Genomic DNA, 16,690 nt, shown 5'->3' with positions numbered 1-16,690 from the left:
CCCCAATTCCACAGATGTGCAAATTGAGGAGCACAGATGTAAAGCAACTTGCTCAAAGCCACTAGCTACTCTGAATCAGATGTGAACTCAAGTAACCTAACTCTAGAGAGTTGGTTTCTTAATCATTACACCATCCTTGAAGATGTTCTCAACAGAACACGGCAGCAGTTTCTCACTGAAGCAAAGGGGACCCGTTGTAAAAACAGACAGACAGACAGTAGCTCCTGACAATGTATCCACTGAGAGTGGTTAAGGCAAAGCTAATAGAACTCTTGAAGCCTTCTTAGAGTCTTCAGCAATTAGTGCCGGGTTTTTTTCATGCAAAAGTCCTACTAAATTAAACATAGATCATTGCTCACTCCCCTCCCAAGGAACAAAGCTTCTTTGCTTACATATTAGGCTAAGCATCTAGGCATAGAGCTCCACAATGTTTTTATGACTATACTTCTTAGCTCTGTTGTATGTGCTGTGACTAAAGAATGAGATTATTTTCTTTGGTGTTGTAACAGTTTTCTTTTCTTATTAAAATCACATCTTTTAGGCATAGATGATTTAACATGACAACTTTTTAAACTACTTGCTTGCCTTACATATCTTCTCAGAAGATTGCCCTTTCCAAAGTAATCTTTTATCTGATAGATATAAGAGGAATGTAGCCTGAAGAGAAAGTAGCCAGAAAAAAATGTCAAGACTTCTACTGTACATAGGACAAGACAATATGTAATTAGAAGAGGCATCTCCATTCAGCAGAAATATTGTGCCTATATTTGTCTTTGGATATCTAGTTCCTGACACAATGACAGGTATTGACTATATGTTCAATAAATGATTAAGAAATTAATAATTTAGATATGATTTTGTTATACCATGTCTACTGATAGGTACTACACACAGAGTAAAAAAATCCCCCAAATTTACATAGAGAGTGCCAAACTGCACACATGAAAAACATCCTCTAGGCATATAGAAAGATATTACTTCTTTAAAAAATGTTTTTAACTATTTTTATTTAGGTATAATTGATATATAGCATATAACATTATATTAGTTTCAGGTACACGACATAATGATTCAATATTTGTATACACTGGGAACTGATCACCACTATAAGTTTAGTTAACATCCATCACATACACAGTTACAATTTTTTTTCTTATTATGGGAACTTTTAAGATTTACTTTCTTAGCAACTTTCAAATAAGCACTACAGTATTATTAACTGTAGTCACCATGATGTACATCACATCTCCATGACTTGTTTATAACTGGAAGTTTGTACTTTTTTTTTTTTTTTTTTTTGTGGTATGCGGGCCTCTCACTGCTGCGGCCTCTCCCGCTGCGGAGCACAGGCTCCGGACGCGCAGGCCCAGCGGCCACGGCTCACGGGCCCAGCCGCTCCGCGGCACGCGGGATCCTCCCGGACTGGGGCACGAACCCGCGTCCCCCGCATCGGCAGGCAGACCCTCAACCACTGCGCCATCAGGGAAGCCCCAGTTTGTACTTTTTGATCCTTTACCCATTCTGCCCACTCCCAATCCCCATCTCTGGCAACCACCAATCTGTTGTCTGTATCTGTATCTATGAGCTCGGTGGTTGGGGTTTTTTTAGATACCACATATAAGAGAGATCATATGGTATTTGTCACTCCCTGTCTAACTTATTTTACTTATCATAATGCTGTCAAGGTTCATCCATGTTGTCCCAAATGGCAAGATTTCCTTCTTTTTATGGCTGAATATTCCATTGTATGATTGTATCTGTATATGTGTTTGTATGTGTGTATATATGTATATATATATGTATATAAGTGTTTGTGTGTATCTATGTACATACACATGTATGTACATTTTCTTTATCCATTCATCCAATGATGGACAATTAGGTTGTTTCCAAATCTTGGCTATTGTCAAGGAGCTTACTGTCTATGTTTTCTTCTAGAAGTTTTATGGTTTTAGGTTTAACATTGAGGTCTTTAATCCATTCTGAGTTAATTTTTATCTATGTATGTATTCTTTTGCGTGTTGCTGTCCAATTTTCCTATCACAATTTATTGAAGGGATCATCCTTTTCCCATTGTATATTTTTGGTTCCTTTGTTGTAAATTAACTGGGTATATATGCATGAGTTTATTTTGGGGCTCTCTATTCTGTTCCAGTTATCTATGTGTCTGTTTTTATGGCCACACCGTATTGTTTTGATTACTATAATTTTGTAATACAGTTTGAAATCAGGAAGCATGATGCCTCCAGCTTTGTTCTACTTTCTCAAGATTGCTTTATTTGGTTTGGGGTCTTTTGTTTTGATTCCAGACAACCTTTAGAATTGTTTGTTCTATTTCTGTGAAAAATGCCATTAGAATTTTAATAGGGATTGCATTAAACCTATAGATTGCTTTGGGTAATATGGACATTTTAACAATATTAATTCTTCCAACACATGAGCATGGTATATCTTTCCATTTATCTGCATCTTCTTCAATTTCTTTTTATCAATATCTTAGAGTTTTCAGTGTACAGGTTTTCCACTTCTTTGGTTAACTTTATTTTAGGTATTTTATTCTTTTTGATAAAATTATAACTGATATTGTTCTCTCAACCTCTCTTAGTTCATTGATCTTTTCTATTGTCTTTTAGTCTCTTTTTCATTTATTTCTGCATCTTGTTAGTTCCTTCCTTCTACTAACTTTTGGCTTAGTTTGTTCTTTTTTACCTAGGTCCTTGAGGGGTAATGTTAGGTTTTTTGAGATTTTTCTTGTTTCTTAATGTAGATGTTAATTGCTGTGAACTTCCCTCATAGAATTGCTTTTGCTGCATCTCATAAGTTTTGGTTGGTTATATTTCCATTTCTGTTTGTCTCAACATATTTTTTAATTTCTAGTTTGATTTCTTTGACTTGTCAGTTGTTCATTGGCATATTGTTTAATCTCCACATATTTGTGAATTTCTAGTTTTCTTCTTGTAGGTGATTTCTTTATTCATACCATTGCAGTCAGAAAAGGTGCTTGGTATGATTTCAATCTTTTTAAAGGTATTCAGACTTGTTTAACATATGATCTATCTTGGAGAATATTCCATGTGCACTTAAGAAGAATGTGTATTCTGCTGTTTTTGGATGGAATGTTCTATAAATGTCTATTAAGTCCAACTGGTCTAATGGGCAGATTAAGTTCAATGTTTTCTTATAGATTTTTTATCTGGATGATCTATCTATTGATGAAAATGGGGTATTGAAGACCCCTATTTTTATTGCATTGCTGTTTATTTCTCTCTTTAGGTCTGTTAATATTGACTTTATATATTTAGGTGCTCCTATGTTGGGTACATAAATATCTACAAATATTATATCCTCTTGTTACATTGTTATATATTAGTTATATATATATACTTGTTATATATTAGTATATATGATCTTCTTTGTCTCCAGTTACAGTCTTTGGCTTAAAGTCTATTTTGTCTGATATAAATATAGCTACCCCAACTCTCTTTTGGTTTCCATTTGCATGGAATTTTTTTCATCCCTTCACTTTCAGTCTGTGTGTGTCCTTACATCTGAAGTGAGTCTTGTAGTAAGCATATAGACGGGTCCTCTTTTTTTCTTTTTTTTAATCCATTCAGCCACTCTATATCTTTTGGTTGGAAAATTTAATTCATTTATATTTAATTATTGGTAGGTATGGACTTACTGTTATTTTGTTATTTTTCTCTGGCTATTTTGTAGCTCCTCTCTGTTAATTTCTTCTTCTGTTGCCCTCTTCCTTTGTAATCTGATGACTTTCTTTAGTGATGTCCTCAGATCCCTTTCTCTTTGTCTGTAGGTTTTTGCTTTGCAGTTACCTTGAGGCTTACATATACCAACTTACATTTATAATTCTCTATTTTAAGTTGATAACAACTTAAGAACAAATACAGCTAAAGCTCTACATTTTTATTCTCCCACCCCACATTTTGTGTTTTTGATGTCACATTATACATCCTTTTATCTTGTGTATCCCTTAACTAATTGTTGTAGTTACAGTTATTTTTACTACTTTTATTTTTTATTCTAAGTAATAATTTTATAAGTAATTAATTCACTACCCTTTATATATATTTACCTTTTACCAGTGAGATTTATACTTTTATATGTTTCCTTGTTACTAATTAGTGCTCCTTCTTTTCACTTTCAAGAAGTCTCTTTAGCATTTTTTGTAAGGCCAGTTTAATAATGAACTTCATTAGTCCTTGCTAATGAAGTTCTGATGATAACTTTGCCAAGTAGAGTGTTCTTGGATGGTAGTTTTTTTTTTTTCTTTCAGCACAGCACTTGGAAATTTTCATGCCACTTCCTTTCTGCTGAGAAAACTGCAGATAATTTTGTGGGGGCTCCTTTACATAACAGGTTGTTTTTGTCTTGCTGCTTTTAAGATTCTCTCCTTGTCTTTAACTTTTGACATTTTAATTATAATGTGTATAGATTGGGTTATTTGGTTTTCATCTAATTAGGAACTCTCTGGGCTTCCTGAATGTGTCTGTTTCCTTCTCCAGGTTAGGGAGGTTTTCAGCCATTATTTTTTCAAATAAGCTTTCTTCCCCCCTTTTTTTCCTTCTAGGATCCCATAATGCCAGTGTTAGTCTGCTTGATATTGTCCCATAAGTTCCTTAAGCTAGCTTGACATTTTTTTCATTCTTTTTTTTTCTTTTTGCTGCTCTGATTGGGTGTGCCCCATTGCTCTGTTCTCAAGTTCACTGGCCCTTTTTTGCTTCCTCTAGTCTGCTGTTGAACCCCTGTAGTGTATCTTTCAGATCAGTTATTATAGGCCTTAGTCCTGTGACTTCTATTTGGTACTTTTTATATTTTCTATGTCTTTGTTGAGATTCTCTCCATGTTCATTTATTCCTCTCCCAAGTTCAGTGACCATCTTTAATACTATTACTTTGAATTCTTCACCAGATAAGTTACTTATCTCCATTCCACTAAGGTTTTTTTTTTTTTTTGCGGTATGCAGGCCTCTCACTGCTGTGGCCTCTCCCGTTGCAGAGCACAGGCTCTGGACGCACAGGCTCAGTGGCCATGGCTTACAGGCCCAGCCGCTCCACGGCATGTGGGATCCTCCTGGACTGGGGCATGAACCCGTGCATCAGCAGGTGGACTCCCAACCACTGCGCCACCAGGGAAGCCCTCCACTAAGGTATTTTCTTCTGAAGTTTTATCTTGTTCTTTCATTTGGAACATATTCCTCTGATTCCTCATTTTTTTGACTCTATGTTGGTTTCTACACATCAAATGAAACAACCAACTCTCCCAGTCTTGAAGGAGTGGCCTCATTTAAGAGATAAGCCTTATCTCTCAACCCTGTCCTAGCTCTTGGTTGTCTCTCAAACCTTTGTGATTGTCCAAGCAGTCTATTTTATTTGTATTAGCTCCCAGTACTTAATGGTGTACCACTACTGGCCAGTGTCCCAAAGTGGGGTTCTTAGGAAGTACCAAGATTCAGGCTGAATGTAAGCCAGACTCTCAGGCATCAGTTTTTAAAGTATGCAAATATGTACAGTTCTGTGGACCACAAGTGTAAGCTCTGTTGGCCACCAGACCCAGGTGACCTGGAAGTGTCCCCTGGGTGGCTGTCACAAAAATTGAGAGACTGGGGCTGTGTTTTAGTCTGCTACCTGTGCAGTGCCCTGGGGGTAAAAGCTTGTCAAGAACTGTTGCTCTGATTGTTACAATCTTATGGGACCAGGAAGTGTAAGTCCCCTAGCCTCCAGTGCCAGGTGATCAAGGCATGTCCCCTGGGTGGCAGCGGCAAAATCCAGGGCACCAGACAAAACCAGGACATCAGATGCATGTAAAAGCTCTCTTCTAGGGAATATTGGCACTCTGGAGCATGGCAGAGAAGGAGTGTAAAGATGGCAGCCATAAGGGAGAAAAAGAAACAAACATGGCACCTGACAGCTGAAGCAAGGCAGAAGGAGAACATGAAGATGATGTTATCATCCTCCATCCCTGATGAATATTCCAGCAGGCACATAAATGTGTGTGTTAAATTAGATGCTTGCTCCTCAGGCAGACACTTTAATATGAGCAAATGAGCCTTTTTCACTTAACGTCTGGGTGCAATCTTCAGCCTCTGCACTGGACCTTAGAGCAGGTAAGTCCAAGTGTGCAAGCCTTTTAACAGCCATTCCTCAGTTCTCTACAGCTTTGTGGGTCTTATGGAGCTTAAGAGAGAAGCTCCAGGGTTTGAGTTCCCTCCCATTGTGAGTTGCTGTGCTGGAGGTAGGGTTTATGGTGAGACTGTGTCCCAGCCTCTCCTATTCACTTTGTTATTTTTTTCTTTTTCTAATTTGCCCAATGTGTAGGGTTGCTCAGCCAGCCTTTAGAGTTGGTTCAGAAGAAATTGCTTCATATGTAACTATAGACTCAGTGTGTTCATGGGAGGAGGTGAGTTCAGGATCTTCATATTCACCATCTAAAACTGTAACCTAAACAGAGATTCAACTTCTTGAATCCCCTGCAGTTGAGTGTATTGCAGTTTTGACCAAGGATTGTCATAATATTTGTTGCCTCAGGGCTGATCATATAATTGATAGTGCAAAACCCTCCAGAATTATCTTTCCCTCTAGCATAATGACCAACAATACACCAGGTTATGTCAGCACTTCATCCTTGGTTCTGGAATGAAGAAGACTGAAAATTGGCACCACAGGCCACCTATGATGGAGATATGGCCTGAGTAAGAGATAAACCTTTGTGGTTTTAAACTACTGATGTTAAGCTTGTTTTTATATTTTTCCTGTTTAGCCTAGTCTGATTAACACAGAGTCCATCCTATTATATAATAGTCCTCTATTAATACAGAGTCCATCCTACTTTTCTTTGCCCAGGAAATTTCTCCTGAGCAAAGACTATGTCTTTTTCATTTATGTATCGCCAGAGTTTGCATACAGCCTGACATATGGTAGATATTCAATAATATTTTAATAACTGGAAAAAACACCTAGTGAAGCTGTATCATAACAGCATCAAAATGAAGTACAATACCTAAAATCTTAGGAAAGAGAGTCTACAAACAGCGTTGGAAAATTCCAGAATTCCAAGTCAAAATGTTTAACCTAAAAACGTAATCAGAAGGGGATATTATATGGGTGCCTAAAATGAATGCCTACAAGTCACTAAATTACAACTATAGATAAACTTTGTACAACTTTCTACTAAGCAAAAACAATGGAAACTGTTGGCAATTGAAAGTCCTAGGGAATGTTACTTAAGTTATTTATAATGAAACTCTAGTCTCCAGAGATTCTCATTTTAATATTGGTGGAACCGTTATAATTCTGCATGCCGATAGCTGGTTCAAGAGCTCCTTGCTTCATCAAATACGTAAGACCTTTTTCCCTTGTTTTCATCTTAGTTCAAAAAGTTCTCCCCTGTGGATGGGTATAAGGGATGGATCTTGAGGGATGGTTTGTTTCCCCCATGAAAGCTGCCAATTCCTCACAGAATACTTTGTGAAAAGTACTACCAGCCTTTTATCTGGCTTCTAAGTGTAGAAATGCCTTGATTCCTATTGGTCGATCTAGTTCTTTGACCCTTGTAATTGTGTATGGAAAATTATACTCACATACAAACACACACACACACACACACACACACACACACACACACACACACTGTTTTGAATATGAATATTAACAGCATTTCTTCTAAGAGTATCAACTGTGTAGTCATAATATTTGAAGAAACACACGATAGTCATGTCAATATTAGTCAAAACTTTCCGAGAAAATATTGTAGAAGATATATTCACATCATGATGATTATATGGCATCTAGAGTTTTTACACTTAGGAAACAATATATTTAATTAGAAACAGTATAAACTTTCAAATCAGACAGATCTGTGTTTGACCTTTGTCACTTAATAATTATGTAGTTTTAGGAAAGTTACTTAATCTATTTGAGCCTTTTTTTCCTCATCTGTACTAAAGAATAAGACTGACAATGTCAGTTATAGTAATTATGAGACATATTTTATCTAAATAATATAGCACAGTACCTGGCAAAAGTTGTCACTCAGCAAAAGAAAGGTATTGTTATTACCTATATAATTATTACTGCTGTTTTGTATCTTTCAACCGTTTTTGAATACTGTTGCAAATATTAAAATACTCAAGTGTATTAGTCAAGGTTCTCTAGAAATACAGAACTGATAGGATAGAGGTCAGACTTTTGTTCAATTCAGGACTTCAACTAATTGGATGAGGCCCACCCACATTATGGAGGGTAATCTGCTTTACTCAAGTCCACCAATTCAAATGTAAATCTCATCTAAGAACACCCTCCTAGAAACATCCCAAAAAATGTTTGACCAAATATCTGGGCACTGTGGCCCAGATAAGTGTACATATAAGATTAATCATCACACCATCTAATACCTTGCTCTTGACTTTCTGACTTTCTAAACACACAATTCTTATACTTTACTACCCTGTTATAAACAAGATCATCTGATGACTAAGCAAGAGTTACAACACGTCTTGAAATTCTTTCTAGTGGAACTTGAAAGAGACGCTCTCTCAATGTGACCATTCCTCTCATAAAGCCTATAAAGAGGTAGCTGACATCTGCCTTTTGAACAGGGATCAGTCTACCTTCGTGGTTGGTTTATAGAGTTCTCACTGTGTGCTAGATAAAAAGAGAAAAAAAGGGAAACACCCTGGAGAATCAGGTATGCCTATTCCAAAGCAAAAGATATGTGAACTCATAGAAGGGTGAAGAAAAAGGAAACTGTCCATAAATTATCAGCGAGACTCAACGGGACTGACACCCCACTTAATTATGCACAAGCACAGGATGGTGTCACTAATATCTCATCCTCCTCTTAGCAAATTCGACCGAGGAGAACTCTGGAGGAGCTGAGCACACTATGTAAGCATGCATCGTGAGATGGAGTTGGTGTACACATGTGGGAGTAAGGCCAAGAGAATCAAGTATGGAAGATACGGGAGAAGGCTCTTAAGTTTATACGGCCTTTTGAAACCTTGACAAGCTGGGTAGACTTAACACTGACTGCACAGGAACTACAAGGGGCATGCTGGGTGAAATGGAGAGTTAAAAAATACCTGATCCGGGCTTCCCTGGTGGCGCAGTGGTTGAGAGTCCGCCTGCCGATGCAGGGGACACGGGTTCATGCCCCGGTACGGGAAGATCCCACATGCCGCGGAGTGGCTGGGCCCGTGAGCCATGGCCGCTGAGCCTGAGCGTCCGGAGCCTGTGCTCCGCAACGGGCGAAGCCACAGCGGTGAGAGGCCTGTGTACCGCAAAAAAAAAAAAAAAAAAAAAAAAAAAAAAAAAAAATACCTGATCCATTCTGACAATGTCTCCATCTTTCTGTAACTTCCAGAAGGCTAAATCCTTAGTGAGAGGTTACCGTTACTGTTACCAAAAATACTTCTACCCATAGTGAGAGATTACAGTACTACTGAAAATACATTTGACCCTTGAACAATGAGGGGGTTGTGGTGCCCACCCTTGTGCAGTCGAAAATCTGCACAGACACAGTTCCACATCCACAGATTCAACCCACCACGGATCATGTGGTATTATTGAAAACAATCTACATATAAGTGGACCTGTGCAGTTCAAACCCCTGTTGTTCAAGGGTCAACTGAACTTCTACCCTAGATTTTTTTAATCCACTGATATGAACACTTTTCTTTCATCTTATGATACCTTTGGTATTATATATAGTGATGAGATACAGTTTCACTGAATAGGGTCTCCTTAGACCATTACATAGGTGAAACGTGAATTTGTCTAAAAGTCACGGTTAACAGCTTTTATCATAAGCTTTATTCATAAGGGAATTCCCGTACAGCTCATATAAGGAATCTTCAAAGTCATAACGTGGAGGCAGAGTTCACATCTGTATTATATAGGCAGGGGTGCTCTCAACAAGTTGATTTCATTTCTGAAATTTAATCTCAAACAGTGGTTGGCTGTCTGGCAGACATTTGCCTTCCATAATCTCACAAATCGATCACATGTTGTAACTGAAGTTGGAGGCTGAAATTTCTAATCATGATACCTGATTTAAATTCATTTGTCAGCCAAAGTGTCTGTTGAGAATATTCAATTTTATTTCAAGATAGAATAAAAGCGTCTCAGTTATGAATCCTAGAAACAGGCTGAACAAATCAACTCTCCCCACAATTACTCAAACAGCCCTTTCAAGAATAGGGTATTTTAAAGTTGCAACACAGCGATTGCATTCGATTATTTGCAAACATCCTTTGAAAATGAATTTACACTGCCTGGTATTACCTAGCCCCTCTCTCTCTCTCTCTCTCTCTCTCTCACTCCTAGTTTTCCTTTAACAGGACTAGAAAGAGAATAGGAGATGCAAGGTAAAGGTAAAATATATTTGCCACCAGAAGAGAATAAGCAATAAAAGTTAAAGGTAAAATAGCCAACAGTAAGCAGAACCTCAGCAGAACAGCCCTTTATTGACTTTGGGCTAATCCGACCATAAATCATGGGAAGCCAACATTGCAATTTTTTAGATTAATTAATTAATTAATTTTTGGCTGCATTAAGTCTTCCTGGCTGCATGTGGGCTTTCTCTAGTTGTGGCGAGCGGGGGCTAATCTTTGTTGCCGTGCACGGGCTTCTCATTGCAGCGGCTTCTCTTTGTTGCAGAGCACGGGCCCTAGAGCGCACGAGCTTCAGTAGTTGTGGCTCGGGGTCTCTAGAGCACAGGCTCAGTAGTTGTGGCACACGGGCTTAGTTGCTCTGCGGCATGTGGGATCTTCCCAGACCAGGGCTCGAACCGCTGTCACCTGCATTGGCAGGTGGATTCCTAACCACTGTGCCACCAGGGAGGTCCAACATTGCAATGTAATAGGAGCTAAACACAATAATACTGAACCACAGCAGCTAAAGGTACATTCAACAGCTAACTAGCTCTTGTCTGTAACAAGTTCGATATTAAACATTATATAAGTGGAATTCCCTGGCTTAGTATAAAGATTTTGGCTTCTTTGCTTTAATGTGGCAATTTGAGTTTTATTATTAGATGACATTTCAACCGAATGGCTGATTTTGCTGTAAGTAATATATCTTACTTAAAGATTTTTAAAGTGTTCTATAAGCTTAAAGCATTGATAAATGGGTGCCATGTTGTAAGGTTCCAATATTCTTATTTGCAGGTGGCAATTGTAAATTATCTTCAGTTTAATTAGTTATTACTATGGTCCCATACACAGAATCCTTCTCCTTCCCCTCTCTCATATTTTATAGCTAATAGAAAAATGTAAAGTGATTTAAAAGTCTAATCCAAAAAGCACTCGTTCAGTGTTGTCTCTATGAATAGTTCATCAAGAAGAAAGTAGTCTAGTTGAGAAAGCATCTCCATGGATTTTCATTTTCTTACGGTAGTACAATGCCAGACGCAAAGGTGGAAAACAATTTAATTGAATCTTGACATCGCAGAACATAATATTTTCATTGTACTTAGTCACTATATACTAAGGAGACAAATTATTGAATAAGTTGCCTTTGAATGGCTTCAAAATCTGTTGTCCATTTGTTTTAGGAGGATTATAGGCCGTGCAATGTTAAACTGCCAATAGACTCCAGTGGCACCTGTACAAACCTCTGTCCTACCACTTCTGCACATGACAGTGATTTATTGACTTTCTCTCCAATTGACTGTGAATCCTTGCACAGCAAAGAGTCATGATTTTTTTTTTTAAATTTGAATTCCAAAGCCTACCACAATATCAGGCACAGTGCCACATAGCAGACCTACAATTGATTGGTACAGAGTGAATGAACAAATGAATGGATAGGCATCCCTTGAATGGAATTTGTTAACTCTGCTAAAGGGATTCGTATTCTTATTTTTAAACTGTTTCTAACACTCCATTCTATTCTAAATAGAGGCATATTCTGCAGTTTACAATGTGTTACCCATGACACCATCCAACCAGGAGGCAGGTATTAACATTATGACAGTAAATAATATTCAGCTAACAGATCATGAATTTCCAGTATTTCTTGCAAATATCACATCCAGAAAGAAACTTAAAGGCCACAGAATCTGTCTGTAGGTTCTATATCCTTGTCGTGTCAACGGACAGTCCTGGCTCTCTGGAATTCTGTGTTCTCCCAGACTCTGGTCTCTTGGTTTTCCTGTCTCTCTGTCCACACTTCATGTTCCTTAGCAAGTACCTTTTTCTACATTACCTGCTAAAATGTCTTTGATGCTCTTCCCTTTCAACACATTCCTTCTGGGGGAGCCTTTTAAATTAATTATTCCAACACCATCTAGGGGATGACTATTCTCAGACTTCTGTCTTGATTTCTAGGGCTATATATCAAACTATCCACTTGATATTTCCACCTCATTGCGTCTTTATCAATTAATATCACCAAATTGATTACTCCAGAAATACAAGTATTTCTAGAATTTTCTTTCACTAACCCTCATATTCAATTAGTTACCAAGCCCTATTGATTCTCCTTCCCACCCCTCGACACCCTCACTGTGTATCACTTTCCTATCTTAGTCCAAGCCTGTTATCTCATACTTTCCTTAATTCCCTACAATTGACACATTGCAGCCAAACAGACTTTGTAAAGTGTAAATCAGACGCTTCTCCTCTCCTGTTTAAGGTTCTTCAATGGTTCACCATTGCTTAGAGAATAACATACAAATCTTTTAGCATGGCAGTGAAAGGCCATCACGATTCCCCATCCAGGGGTTCCCCATCACCCCACTCCCCTCACACACATGAAGTTACCCCATAAACTGATTTCAATTCCAGGAGTAAGACATGATCTTTTATACCTCAATGCCTTTGCATAAGTTGTTTTGTGTTTGTTGTGGTGAATTGAACTAGTTAACTCTGATTTTCCGCTCATCCTTTAAGACACAAATTGATGATTTCCAGAAATGAGGAGCTTACTATTTCCCAAGTTATCCCATCCAACATCCTCTTGAGCTGACACCAAGAGTTATTCCTTGTCTTTAATTGTATTCTTTGTAGTCACACAGAACAAGTCTAATTGTTTTTCTTTCACATGATATATCTTCAAATAATTTAAAACCTGTTACTCCCAGTGCTTCTATTCTCTGAGGTAAATATCTACAAAGCCTTTTATGTAAGCTTCTTTTTTTCGCACCCTCTGAAAGTTGGTGTCCAGAACTTTATTGGGTACCACAGTGAAGTCAACTCTGCACTTGTCTTAAGCACACTTCACAACCAGCTAGCCATTATTCAGAGGTAGACTGCCCAGCAGGGAGCTGGGATTCATTCTCATCTTCGAGAGAGTTGGGAATTAGACCATAGCTGTCTCAGCACAAAACATTTGGAATTCTGAGCTTGAGGGAAAATTTACCCCACTCTCCAAAGAGCATAAAACTGGATCTGAAATCATTGTTTAAGGGATTTCAAATCCATAGAAAATGTGTGAGGAGAAGGGAAAGAGCCACAGTAGAATGTATTCAGGGAAGATTATATTTTTTAATAGAATGGCTTTTACCCACCCCAGAAAAAGTAAAAGGCATAGAATCCCTGCTAGCTAGGGATACTTGAACTTCCTGTTCTATTCTCCCAGGGCTTATGAGGTACTATTTTTCTTTGATTAGGGCTCTCCAGATAACCAAAAACAGATGAGTGTTGCCTCTCCCAGGAATACTTACCTCTGAACAAATAGCAAGCTCCTCAATATTAAACATAAATCCCTGATAGAATTTTAGCCCTCAGATTACAGACAGGATACTGTTTAGGCAGTAGCCTAAAGATGTACTTCACGGAGCTAATGAAATTTTATTATGCCCAAACTAGATTCCATTTCAATGTACAAACATTCACAATTAATTATAAGATTATAAGCATAATATTCAGAGTAATATTCAGAGTAACACCTGAATATTATTCAGAGTAACACCTACAAATAAATAGCATAATATTCAGAGTAACACCTATAAATAAATACCTGGCTCAAGTACTGTAGAAGCATTTAAATCTTACAGGAACATCAAAGCACTCATATGTTGCCCATTTCTCATTTTAATTATAAAAATATAGGCCAAGGTTTGGAATATATTTCCTTATGATATATTTTTAAAAGTCTTTGCAATAATTTCCAATAACTTTCTAAAGAAATAACAAGGGAGACACTCCTGGATCTATTAAATTATTATTAATTAAGCAGCTCTTAAGTTTAAAATACTAGGTTTAAAATGTCACTTTTAGTAGTGCTACTTCCTGGACACCTAGCTTGGTATCCCTTCTACCCTTGGACCCAAATCTAATTGAGAAAAAAAAATTTGTTTCTGTCCACATCTCTTTTTAAAACTTAATGTCATTATAGTAATTATATAGTTCCTTAAGTGCTTTTTGCAAATGTCCATATCATTTGAGATTTAAAATCTTTTCTGATATGAATTTCAATGTCTACACTTTTCTTATTATAGTAAAAAATTTTCACCTATCTTAATAAGTATCAACTTCAAGATGTTATACCACACTTAAATTTCTATTAAGTTAAATAACCTAGATTTAATGGATATTAATGGACAACATAAAACCTGTTCTCCCCACAGTTTTCTCCAACTCACCTAATGTCAACTTCCTCATTCTATTTGCTCGTGACAAAAATTCAGGTCTGTAGTGACGTGCCTCATAATACCTTTCTAATCCGAAATATGACCACTTACCTTGCTCACTCCCCCCAGCCACACTAGCATCATTGCTGTCTCTTGAATATGGTATTCCCAGGGTAGCTTCCATGGCGGGTACTATGCTTGTTTCTCCCTTTACCTGGAAAGCGTGTCCTCTAGATAGTCACGTGGCTTATCCCCTCATCTCCTTGGAGACTTCAGTATGCAAACTCCCTTGGCTCAGCACTTTCCATTTCCCCTCCCTGCTTTACTTTTTCCCATGGCACCTACCACCATCTAACATATACTTTACTCATATATTTTAATTTTTGTCTCCCCCTGTCTGATAGGTAGAATTCTAAAGATATACCCTCAAGATTCCTGTCCCTTAGGTATTCAAATAAACACTAATCTTAGCACAGCTGTGAAGGGACAATGTCATTAAAGTTGCTAATCAGCTAACCTTAAAATAGGGTAATCATCCTGGACTATCTGGGTGGGACAAATGGAATCCTTTGAGCTTTTAAAGGCAGAAGAGTAAAGCGGAGGAGAAATGGCGGAAGGGGGACGTCGGAGAGATTCGAAGTGTGAGAAAGACTCAGTGTGCCCTGACTGGTTTGAAGATGAAGGAGGCAATGTGATGGAGAAAGCAGATATTCTGATGGAGGTGAGAGAGGCTCTCAGATGACAGCTACTGGAGGGGCAGAAACCTCATTCCTACATTTAGAAGGAACCGAATTCTGTCAATAACCTAAATGGGCTTGGAAGCAGAGTCTCCCTTAAAGCCTCCAGAAAAGAAACACAGCCCTGTTGTGGAAAGATGAAGCATACCCATTGATTTCAGCCTTGTGAAACCCAGAGCAGACAAATAGCCGAGCTACGCTGTGCCTGGAAGTCTGACCTACAAATAATTAATGGATGTTGTATCACGTCCCTAAATTTGCTAAGGCAGCAATAGAAAACCAATACACCCTATTAGAATCTAGGCCTTATGAGGGCAGGGATCCTCTCTTTCTTTCCCCTGTGCTGTGCTCCAGAACCCAGAATAGCACCCAACAATAAAAGATAGTAAACACTCGTTGAATGGAAGAATGTATCCAGTATACACATTTTCCCCATGAAATCTATATTTTACAAGATCTTATGAAATTTTTACCCCAAAATATTGACTAAAAATATTTAAAATGTAAAAGATGAATTGATTTGAAAACTGTCTATTCAGGAGTTTGCATCTTTGCAAGTTAGCAGTGGCTACCGCTTCCATGGAGCCAACACGAGAAGCAGTCAAATACTGCTTCTAAAGCCGTGGTTTTCAAACTACATGTTGTAACATATTTGTGGGTTATAAAATCAATTTATGGGGTTGAGGAAGGGATGAAGAGAGGGAGGAATGAAGGAAGGAAATAAAACCAAAAAATCAGAACTTTAATTTTAGTGTGGGGTGTATGAGTGTATGTGTATGTGTGTGGGAGTGTTGTGTATATGTTGGATCACAACGTAAGATGTATTTCTTACTTAGGTACCATCAAGATAATTTGAAAACCACAGCCCTAAAAGTTGTCATGCTCTGTCCTGTGGACCAGGGTGCAATTCAGGGCCTGGTCAGAGGTGAGATGAAGACAGAAGAATGGGGAATGTGTCTGTTAGAAAGGGCTGATCAAAAAAGGACCACACTGCACTAAGTCTATGTTAAATTTACAAGACAAGAAGACAGCCTGTGATTGAATCATTCACAAATTGCACCCCCTTAAGGTGAGAAAATGAACTTTTCTCCTCTTGTGTTCTTCCTTTGCCTTGGACCTGGAGTAGCACCCCTGGACACCATTCAGACCCACCAACTCAGAGTCACCGAGTCTTGGTGTAAAATCAGGCAGCATCTGGAAGGGGATGACTTGAGGCTTCAATCAACAAAGCACCCTAAGATGCTATTTCTTTTCTCCCTTAGAGGGAGAGGATGAAAAACCTAACACTTACCTCTGTTCTGAGATTAGCTAGTTATTAGTGTCATATAAATTTAGTTGGAGAGGAAGTTAGAAATGTCCTTGGC

General features: G+C 38.1%; 1 protein-coding gene across 1 annotated transcript in view; it reads right to left on the bottom strand.

Annotated features, from left to right (window-relative positions):
- Positions 1 to 16,690, bottom strand: part of TAFA2 (TAFA chemokine like family member 2) — a 546,641-nt gene that overhangs the window by 31,998 nt on the left and 497,953 nt on the right. The window lies entirely within an intron of this gene.

This window comes from Phocoena sinus, chromosome 10, assembly GCF_008692025.1.
Source record: "Phocoena sinus isolate mPhoSin1 chromosome 10, mPhoSin1.pri, whole genome shotgun sequence".
Taxonomy (NCBI): domain Eukaryota; kingdom Metazoa; phylum Chordata; class Mammalia; order Artiodactyla; family Phocoenidae; genus Phocoena; species Phocoena sinus.
The sequence above is the reverse complement of the archived record's forward strand: the minus strand, read 5'-3'. Positions and strand labels throughout refer to the sequence as shown.